The 10,736-nt window shown below is 47.9% G+C and overlaps 1 long non-coding RNA gene across 1 annotated transcript in view; it reads right to left on the bottom strand.

The window, feature by feature from the left end:
* The window catches only part of LOC139035689 (uncharacterized), a 31,200-nt gene extending 20,464 nt beyond the window's left edge, over window positions 1-10,736 (bottom strand). The window contains exons 1-2 of the long non-coding RNA XR_011488387.1: window positions 10,055-10,736; window positions 8,470-8,748 (exon numbers count right to left, since the gene is read on the bottom strand). This is a non-coding gene — a long non-coding RNA (uncharacterized lncRNA). The remainder of the gene's footprint in view (window positions 1-8,469; window positions 8,749-10,054) is intronic.

Below are 10,736 nucleotides of genomic sequence, written 5' to 3' on the forward strand. Positions count from 1 at the left end.
TGATGCTGGGAAAAATTGAAGGTGGGAGGAGAAGGGGATGACAGAGGATGAGATAGTTGGATGGCATCACCAACTCAATGGACATGAGTATGAGTATGAGTAAGCTCCAGGAGTTGGTGATGGACAGGGAGGCCTAGCGTGCTGCAGTCCATGGGGTCACAAAGAGTCGGACATGACTGAGCGGCTGAACTGAACTGACAGTCATCAGGAGAAAGGGCCCTGAACTTGAATTTGGAGATAGTAGGCTTAAAGCACATTAAGCTGTATCATCTTGGGCAAGTCCCTTTTGCTTTCAGATCTCAGTCTTCACAGTTATAAAAAGGAGACTCTCACATCTGCCTTGCTTGCCTCACTGGACTGTAACAAGGAGCCAATGACAGAAATGCTGTGAAAGGGCCTTGAAACACCAGAACGCGCTAGAACTATTTTTCTTGTGGAAAAAGTCTGGAATGGAATGGGATCTGAAAAAGTCAATTCATGGTCAAGTAAATTCTGAGTCCAGTTCCTCACTTTTAAACAGGCACAGTGATAATCAGGCCACAGCACATCTCAGAGTGCTGTGACGGGGCTCATGAGGCAAGACAATGGATTCAGTGGGTGCTGCTTCCTTCTGAAACTCTACAAAAATGGCAACAAAGGGATGTGGATTTTTAAAGGAGGGAATCATAAACTCACGATGACAGAGCAACAGGAGAGGAAATGACAGCAACAAAACGCTGGACGCTGGAAAGTAAATGGCCAATTAGCTAACAGCTTAGCTAGTAGAGAAAGTTAAATACTTAAATAGTGCTAGGGAAAGAAGGAACATAGCTTGCCCCAAACATCAGGTGCCAGAAATCTCTGGAAGTGAGGGTGAAGGTGGGGCAAAGAATGGGAAGACTGGCTGGAAGTCTTTTTAAGAAGTCAGAGCTCCAAATCTCCTCACTCCTGGCAGTAACTCTCGGGGTGGCCCCAGCAAGCTGTGTTTCTACAAGCCCTCCAAACGATCCAGGGGCTCTCTGGAGATTGTCTGATTCCACCAAGATGCAGGTTTACGGTTGTCCTTCTACAGACTTAGCTAGTTTACAACCCTGTAAGGATGGAAGTTTAGTTGTAGAAAAACTGAGAGCAATGCAAATGTTTCTTAGCCATGAAAGTGAAAATTAATTTCTCCTATATAGATACACTAGTCTTCAGAAAAACTAACCCCATCCCAGTTCGCTGCTCTATATTAAGTAGCTTTACATCCATTGGCAAATTCATTTCAATATTACTGATTATATAAGTCTGTTCAAATTTTCCCCCTAACTGGTTTTAACAACTTCCTAGTTCTTTCGTTATATAACAAATAAATCTTTAACACATATTCATTTTATACACGTATGACAGCTGTTTTTATCTTTTTGAAAAGTATGCTTTAGCCCATAATTCTCAAGGTGAAACTCTGGACCAGCCACAGCATCACCTGGGAACTTGTTAATGATGCAGGTCCTCAGATTTCATCCAGACCTGCTAAAGCAGAAATTCTGGGGGTGGGGCCCAGCCATTCATGCCGTTAGGAGTCCCCAGGTTCTGATGCACACAAGATGCTCCTTTAGTGCAATCAGGTTGCTTATTGAGGAAGTGATCCCTTGAGGCATTGGCGAGCAAATGGGGAAGTGACAGGAAAGGAGAAAAGTCATGGTTTGTTAATGAGAGGGGTGAAACTGTGAGCAACTGAGGCTCAGTCCTGGGGGCCCCTCATGGAGATTATATAAAATGTGCCTAAAATTACCCCACTGTGGAGCAAGGAGTCTCAGGGGCTTATTAACCAACTCTCACCCTTGATTAGTCAAGGGTCACTCTTTTAATCTTCTGGACGAGCAGCATATGAGATCTTAGTTCCCTGTCCAGTGATTGAACCCCTGCATTAGCAGCACAGTTTTAACCTTTGGACCACCAGGGAAGGCCCACTCCTAGGATCTTCACTCCCTGGTATCTCAGGCAGCGAGAGGCAAGAGGCCATGAAACCTTGGAACTTGACAGTCTGTGTGGTCTCAAACATAGCTCTGCCTGTGTCAGGTGAGAACAGGCCAGGGTACCCTTTTCTCTCATCTCCAGGGATGCCTCAGCTGTCCCATCACTCACTCCCCATCTCCCTGCAGCACCAAGAGAAGGAGCCAGACATAATATAAAATTCAAGATTCCTTGCGAGAAATAATTTTGGACTTACTGGCACCTGCTGGTCTGACTCTGGGACTGAAACCCTCAAGTTTGGGATCTAATGGTCCCAAAGGGACCGTGATCCCAAAGAGAAGGGATCAGCGTAAAAGGGAAAATGATCTCAGAACCCAGCCCCAAATGTGTTTATTTATTCTCTGCCTCCTGCAATAATAATAGACTGTTATTTCATTGCTGGCAGAGGCGAGATAACAAGCCCATTGTGTGCTGCTGATCTGGGGCACATATGCCACCCATTTGTCTTGCAGCCCGACTGGGCGCTCTGCCCTGTTCACAGGAAGCCCTCCCTGACAGCCGAATGCCACACACGCCTGATAACTGCTTTTCACGGGGCAGAGGAGGGGATCCACCAGAAACATGGCCTCCTCTTCCTCTGCACAATGGATGGGGTGGGAAGGGCACTCCAGCCACTCCTTACAACGGCGGCCCAAGTCCTGCCGCTTAGCAGAGGTGTGAACTTGGACATGTTGCTTCCCCACTTCTAGCCTCAGAATGCCGACGATAAGAACGCTTTCCTCAAGGGGTGCTGGTGATGACTATAAAGCCCTTAACACAGAGTCACTCCCCGAATAAGTGCAGGTGTTGGTGCTTGGTGGTGGTGTGGGCTGGGTACGGGGTGGGGGGTTGATGATGAAATAAATTTCCTAAAAGTTCCCTGGAAGGAAAGTAGGAGCCATAGGTTAAAAAATGGGCATTAAGTGCAGGCTGAACTGAGGCCAGGAAGGAGCTGGCTATAGAGGACCTGCTCCATCCAGGAGAAGCCCCCAGCTGGCACTGAGGTCCTGGGGCAACTCATGTGACTGTCCTTTGCTCTATAAGTGACAAAAGCGAGTCACAGGGCCAGTGGGAAGGCCAAACTGGAAAATCTGAGCGGACACTCTTTGTTAAGCAGGAACACACTAATCAAATGATTTTTTTCCCCTCCTTTATTTATCGCCAAAATCCTTGTCTTATCAACGAGATCCTCCTAGGCCCAGCTAGAAAGGCTCTGCTTACCTAAAACCAGCAGTTGCCAACAGGAGTGACTGTCACAAATGGGGACTTGCTTCTGGCTTCTAGCAGGTAAAGGCCTTGGATGTTGTAAACATCCCAAAACGCACAGGTCAGCTCATCACAATCAAGAACCGTGCAGCCCCGACCACCAGCAGTGCCTAAAACCAACCACTGGATTAGAGTGAATCTCTCCCTCCTCAATGCTCTTCAAACACCTCGTCTGAGCCTGTGTCGGGGCACTGGCCTGACTCTGCCAGGTGTTGTGGTTAGCTGGTGGCCTCCTGGGGTAGCAGAAAGGGCACAGCCTCTGAAAACTGGCTCTCAGTCACCTGCTGGCAAGGCCCCAGAAACAGTCCTTTAGCTTCTCTGAGGCCATTTCCTCATCTGACAATGGAACTTGGAATCCTAATTTGCAAGGTCATGGTAGAGATGGTATTGAAAACTCTGTAGAGAGCACTTGGCATGTGGTAAGTGCTCGGCAAGTTCCAGGGTCTTGTTTTCCTAGACACAACCCAGAGGGCCACAGTAATGTCTTACGTATCTTTACATCACCTATAGAATCTTAGGCTATGCCATGCACAAAGCAGGTGCTCCGAAATGGTTGAACTAAAGTGAAATCTTGCCTGGAAGCCAAGGCTCAAGAAATAAGCCTAAACTGCCTCGTGAACCTATAGTCCAACAACCTGTAAATGATTTTGCTTTAGTCCTTAGGAGGCACCACTACTTCAGAACAGGATCTGCTTCTCAGTCTTGGGTCCTTCCAGTGAGCAGGGAGGTTGAACTTGACCTTTGATTCTTTCTGTTACAGTCAGAGCCTTGGCTACTGCTTGGGAGCAGCTACCACCATCCAGCCATTCCCACCCAGCTGACCAGCTCGATAACCTGCCAGTAGCCAAACACCTCCATGCCGCAGGAATGTGGAGAACAAAGTCAAAGGAAACACCAATTTCCTAACAAAGGAGGGATGCAAGTCTGGATAAGTATGATTTGCTTGGAAAGTGGGAGGGGCCACCACCCCGTCCTCCAGATCGAACAGAGCCTTCCTAAACACACACCCGTCCACGTCTGCCACAGATACACCCAGCCTGGCCACATCATGGAACAAGCGTGAGAAGACCAACTCTATCCCTTTGCACTGTAAAGCCCTCAAGGGCTCATCTATCGCCGGCTTCTTCCCTGATACCAAAGACATCAAGGGGGCTTCCCTGGTGGCTCAGCAGTACGGGATCCACCTGCCAACGCAGGAGACACAGGTTCAACTCCTGGTCTGGGAAGATGCCATATGCCTCAGAGCAACATGCCTAAGTGCATGTGCCGCAACTACTGAGCTTGTGCTCAAGAGCCCGGGAGCCTCAGCTGCTGAGCCCATGCACCCTAGAACCCGTGCTCCACAACAGGAGCAGCCGCCGCAGTGAGAAGCCCGTGTACTGCAGCTAGAGAGTATCTCTCCCTCACCACAAGACAGAGAAAAGCCCGCGCGGCAACAAAGACCCAGCAGAGCCAAAAGTAAATAATTTTTTAAAAAAGACATCAGGGAAGGCATACTGGACGAGGAGGGAGACAGAATGCAAGTGTGATCCCTGCCAATAACAGGCTGTGCAGTTTTCAGCAAGTCTCATCACCTCTCTGAGCCTCAGTTTCCCAACTCTGAAATGAAACCTGGACGAGCAGGGTCCTTCTGGCTGTGATATCCTTTGCTCTTTCTATGGCCAGTCGTGGTTTCACCCCACATAGACCTGCTGAATGCCATGCACACAAACCTCGATCCATTCCGAGTCCAGCCCTTGCTGCTCTCCACGGTCTGGATCATCTATTACTTTACTAGGTGGCCCCAGAGAATGGCAGGGGCTCACGGTCTCCCTCCCTCACTGTTAAAGTTCTTTGGAACAAGCACAATAGTCCTGTCCCTTCGTAGCCCTCCGAGGCCAGGCTGCCCAGGAAGTATCAGGCAGGGACTCAGATTGCAAAGATACATGGTTATACAGACACTCTGCCAGCCCCCAGGAATTCAGGCCAAGAATAGCTAGTGCTTGCACCAAACATGGGCTTCTCTCTTAGCTTGGTCAGGGAAAAAAATCCGCCTGCAATACAGGAGACCTGGGTTCAATTCCTGGATCAAGAAGATCTCCTGGAGAAGGAAATGGCAACCCACTCCAGTACTCTTGCCTGGTGAATTCCATGGACAGAGGAGGCTGGCAGGCAAGAGTCCATGGGGTCGCAAGGGTCAGACATGACTTAGCGACTAAACCCACCACCACACCAAACATACACCATAATTTCTAGGTGTCTAAGTGCTAACCGCTCCAGGTAAAACACTGCTCTTAGCTGCTTTCTCCAAATCACTTTATTTCCCTTAATAAAATAAATCCAGGCACAACCATCAGCAAAAAGGAGAACTCCATTCCAAATCCCCTCTCCTGTCTTATCTCTGAATTTTCTTCCCTCCAGGCTCTCAGGAGCTCTGAGCTCACTGTCTGGGTCTCATCAGCTCTGGCGTTCCCCCTGACACAAAAAGGACTGCATCTCACCTGCACAAAGCTCTCTTTTCCACGCAGATCCAGAGCAAAGCACCACTGTCTGCCAGTTGCCCTGCACTCTGAACTATGGGGTAGTCTCAGGGTGGCAAGGGAGAGAGTACCAACTCCGGGATTGGAATCCCAGCTGTACTAAGTCAGACAAGTTATAATCCTCAATCTTTTTGCATCTTTGTTTGCTCATCTATAAACTGGTATTAGCAAAACCTACCTTCCAAATGTCCTGGGGATTAATGAACAGACCTATACTAACGGCTCAGGAAAGGGTTCTGTCTTTATAGGTTTTTCATCAACTTGACTGAGTAACACAGCTCCAGGCAAAAAACACTCAAACAACTTGAAACAGAAGCATTTTAAAACCACAGTTCTATTGGCACTCTATCGGAAGCGAACTGGATTCCTTTTGGACTAAAGAAGAGCAGACTCATTCTTCTCTGAGAACTGTGCATTTGATTCAGACAGATGCCAAATGCAGGGAGAACTCTGATTCTGTTCTAAGAAGCCCAGGATGGAGGTCAGACCTATGCTGACTCAGGTTTTCAGGTTATCTAAAGCAGCTCACTTCACTGGTCAGACCAGCTTGCAGTGGTTCTCAAGCCCAGATACACATTAGCATCAGTCAGGGAGCTGTTCCAACCTATGGGTGTGCATGCCCTATCCCAATTTCACCAGAATCTCTGCTGGGCAGGGCGGGGTGTGCATGTGTGTGTGTGTGTGAGTGTCTCAGTCGTGTCTTTGTGACCCCATGGACCACAGCCTACCAGGTTCCACTGTCCATGAAATTCTCCAGGCAAGAATACTGGAGTGGATTGCCATTCCCTTCTCCAGGGGATCTTCGTGACCCAGGGGTCAAACTCGGTTCTCCTGAATTGCATGCAGATTATTTACCATCTGAGCCACCAGGGAAAGGCAGGGTATCAATAATCTAAACAGCTCCCCAAATGATTCTCATGTGAGATCCACTGGACCAAAAAGCTCCATAATCCCTCCCAGGCATCCTAGAGCCTAAAATAATGTATGATTCAGAGTAAACACTTATTTTTTTATTTACTTTTATTAGTTAGAGGCTAATTACCTTACAATATTGAGTAAACACTTAATATGCATTTGCTGAATAAATGAATGAAGAGTCTGACTTGTCTGTTTGGCTATTTCCATATTCACAATGTATGGAATAAAAGAAGAGCAGAAAGAGCCGCATTCCTAGCAATAATCCCAAAGCAGTACTGTCTAGTAGAAATTTCAGCAATGGTGGAAATGTTCTATAATCTGTGCTGCTCAGAACAGTAACCATAAATGGGATGTGGCTACTGAATCCTTGAAATGTGGTCAGTGTGACTAAGGAATTGAATTTTAAATTTTATCTAATGTTAATTAAATTCAAATAGTCACATGACTCTGGCTACCATATTGGCTAGTGCAAACGTAGAGTATCTATCCTTAATAAACACATCTACAACCGTGTACTTCCATGTCCTTCTTTTACTGACAGGATCCCATATTCATTTAAGGCAGCCCCTCTTTTACCACCACCTGCAGTCTTTTGGGGACAGCTAATGAAGTTGCCTTGGCCTCCTCCCACTAAGGGTTGAGCCCAAGACACAAGCTACGTCAACCAGATTCTCCTCTCCAGGAATTTTGCTCTAGCTTCAGTGTCACAAGAATAGAAAATGAGTTGGAGTAGATTAATATCAGTGTTGGTGTTGGTATAAAGACACTGTGTATCGGTTTCCAGGACATTAGTCCAGAGTTTCACCACAGTGATGTATGATGTGAGCTAGGCATCTGTGTATTAGTTTCCAGAACATTAGTCCGGAGTGTGATGATCACAACAGTGATACATGATGTGAGCGAGGCATCATTATCACCATCATCCTTGTCATCATCAAAGTCACTGATGTGCCAGCTCCTGAACTAAGTACTTAGGTTGCCTAGCTTCGCTGTGCACCCTTTCTTCATCTGTAAAATGGGAATTAACTCGTCCTAACCTCTTCCAGCGTTTTTGTGAAGACAGACAACGTTCATTGAGCTTTGAGCCAAATAATGAGTTACTCAAGTGTTGTTTAGTGGTATTGCTCTCTGGGCATTGGTGTAGGGGAATCATGAAAAGATTTGAGGCAAGACACATTATCTGGGCCCAGTTCAGAAACTGTGTGACACCAGGCAAGACACTAGTCATTTCTGGGCTTTCAGCTAAAATGAGACAGCATTAGATACATCCTTTTCCAGTTTCTCCATTTTCTAACTTACTTGCATGCCCCACCCTCCTTGCCTGACACCCATCCCTCACAACTTCTAAGAATACACTACAGAAAAGTCTCTAGCCAAGACCATGCTGGCCTTGTGGCCAACTCATTTCTTCTTTCCCCAACAACCCACCTGACCAGAAATTGTCTGGGGTAAGCACTCCTATATCGTGTATTAAAGCATCTAGCAAAGCACTCTACTGAAATTGTGCTGAAACATCTCCTCCACTGGTAGACCATAGGCCTGCCAAGACAAAGACCATGTCCTTCTTATTCACCATTGTATCCCCAGTGCCTAGTACAGAGTCAGGCACATAGAAGGTGCTCAATAGGTATTACTGTTTGAATAAATACCCCAAATCTATTTTACTATTTATCATTTCAGGAAACCCACAGTATTTGTTACTTAATGCTATATAATAATAAAGTATCTCAATAATAAATCTCAATGTAATAAATAATAAAATATCAATATAATAAAGTATCTCAAAACTTACTGGCTTAAAACACCAATGATCACTTCTTATCTTCCAGTTTTTGTGGGAGAGAAATTCAGACAGGGCACGGTGAGGATGGCTTGTCTCTGCTCCACATCTGGGACCTTGGTTGGAAGACTCTGGCTGGGGCTGGAATTGGCTCAGTTCACCACTGTCGGCTATTACCCGAGAGCCAAGCTGAGCTGAGCTGAAGATACCGGCCAGGTCACCTCATGTCACCTCCGCCGTGCGGCTTGTGCTTCCTCACAACATGGTGGCTGGGTTCCCAGGGTGGGGGTCCTAAGAGAGTAGAAGAGAGCCTCCTTTAAGGAAAGAGACAGAGGAAATTTCTCCTTTCAATGATCTAGGCTTCAGGGGTCATCCCATCACTTCCACCACCTTCTATCCATGAAAAGCCTGTCACTACATCCAGCCCACATTAACGAGAAGGGAATTAGACTCCATCTTCTGAGAGAAGTGGTAAAGAACCTGCACATCTACTTTAAAACAACCACAACCACTTAGTTAGCACAAGAGACAAGATGCCTGATGAAAGCTAAGTGTCTGGAGGAGCAAGAATTCAGTTCAAATGATTAGCTGTGTGAACTTGAGGAAAGGATTCTCTGAGGCTGGGTTTCCCTGCCAAAACAATGAATAGATTGCAATTATTGTTCCCTGGTGGTATCTACCAGTTGGAGTCTTCTTGCCTCAGTTCAGTTCAGTTCAGTCTCTCAGTCATGTCCCACTCTTCACGACCCCATGGACTGCAGCACGCCAGGCCTCCCTGTCCACCACCAACTCCTGGAGTTTACTCAAACTCATGTCCATTGAGTCGGTGATGCCATCCAACCATCTCATCCTCTGTCGTCCCCTTCTTCGCCCACCTTCAATACTTCTTGCCTCAAGATCTTAAAAGCATCCCCTCTTAACTAGCCTTCATTATTATTATTATTATTATTATTATTATTATTATTATTGGCAGTATCACATGGCATGTAGGATCTTAAGTTCCTGACCAGGGATTGAACCACGTCCCCTGTATTGGAAGGGAAGGGTCTTATCCACTGGACCACCAGACAAGTCCTTTAACTAGCTTTCTTGAAGTCCACTAACTTCCCATTTTTGATCTCTCTTGGTTTCTGACACTGGAGGCAGCAAGAGGATGCTCCTGGATCTAAGGGCCCCAGGATTCATACACCAGGGGCAACTCTAAGAAACAGATGTTAAACCACTGAGGACCTCAGGATTCTTCAAGGCCTTTCCGGTCCCAGCCCTGGGGACGTTGAGAAACATTAGGCAGCGATCACAGCCTAAGGAAGCTGAATCTGCCTGCCGGGGACCCAGGAAGTTGCATTTACTTTTTCACAGTAACTGCTGGTGGAGGAGCAAGGGGAGGAGTCTCAAAGCATGTACCCTAACCCTAACTGTCTCATTTTAGTATTTTGGTCCAGTTCCTTGATTTTGTTCCTGGTTCGTGCCACCACTTTGTGGAAGCATTAGGAGGAGGGAGGGTGTCTTGGGTCTCCGCAGTCCTGCACCCCCACCCCCACCCCGCCCTGCACACAACAATGACCCGTACTTTCGCCTTTTTTCTGGGCCGACTGACCTTCCCTAGCCATCGTCTCCCATGGGTCACGGTCCTAAGACCCGGGCGCAGCACTCCGCACCCCCGGCCCGTCGTGTGCGCCAGGGTTCCTAGAGCCGAGTCCAGGGAGGCTCACAAGGGGCGAAGCCAGCGCACCCCGCTATCGCCGGTGCAGGTTACTGGGTGGAAGCGGATGGGTTTTTAAGCCTTCACTTGCAGAGGTCGTGATCCTGACCTTTGGATAGCCTCCTCTAAGGAACATGCGCGCTGGGAGGTCTCTGCTCACCCAGTGGGAAGACCTCGGCTGACAGTTGGGGAAAACCGAGGTTCACAGAGGGCAGGGATCTGTTGGACGTCCCCGCGGGAAAACAGACCACTGAATCCGGTCTAGAACCCTGGACTTCCAGGCCATAGTCTAGTTTCTAGACCCTGAGCGCCCCAGCCAGGCAGTCTCCCTAGGAAGTACCCAGCAGCCAGCCTTCCGAGCCCGGAATCTCCGTGGAGTTTGCGCTCGCTTTGGCAAGCTGCGAACATTTCCCACGCCCCCACCCCTCCAAGAGCCCTGCTCTGGCTTCGCGGCTCCCAGAGAGGGGATAAGAGGAGAGCGCACGCCCACCGGCGTCCGGGTGATGACTTGGGGGTGAAGAATGGCTGCGGGAGGCGGAGGCCCCGGCGGGGACGCGCTGGCCCTTTAAGGGGGGGA

The sequence above is a fragment of the Odocoileus virginianus genome, chromosome 6 (assembly GCF_023699985.2).
Source record: "Odocoileus virginianus isolate 20LAN1187 ecotype Illinois chromosome 6, Ovbor_1.2, whole genome shotgun sequence".
NCBI lineage: Eukaryota > Metazoa > Chordata > Mammalia > Artiodactyla > Cervidae > Odocoileus > Odocoileus virginianus.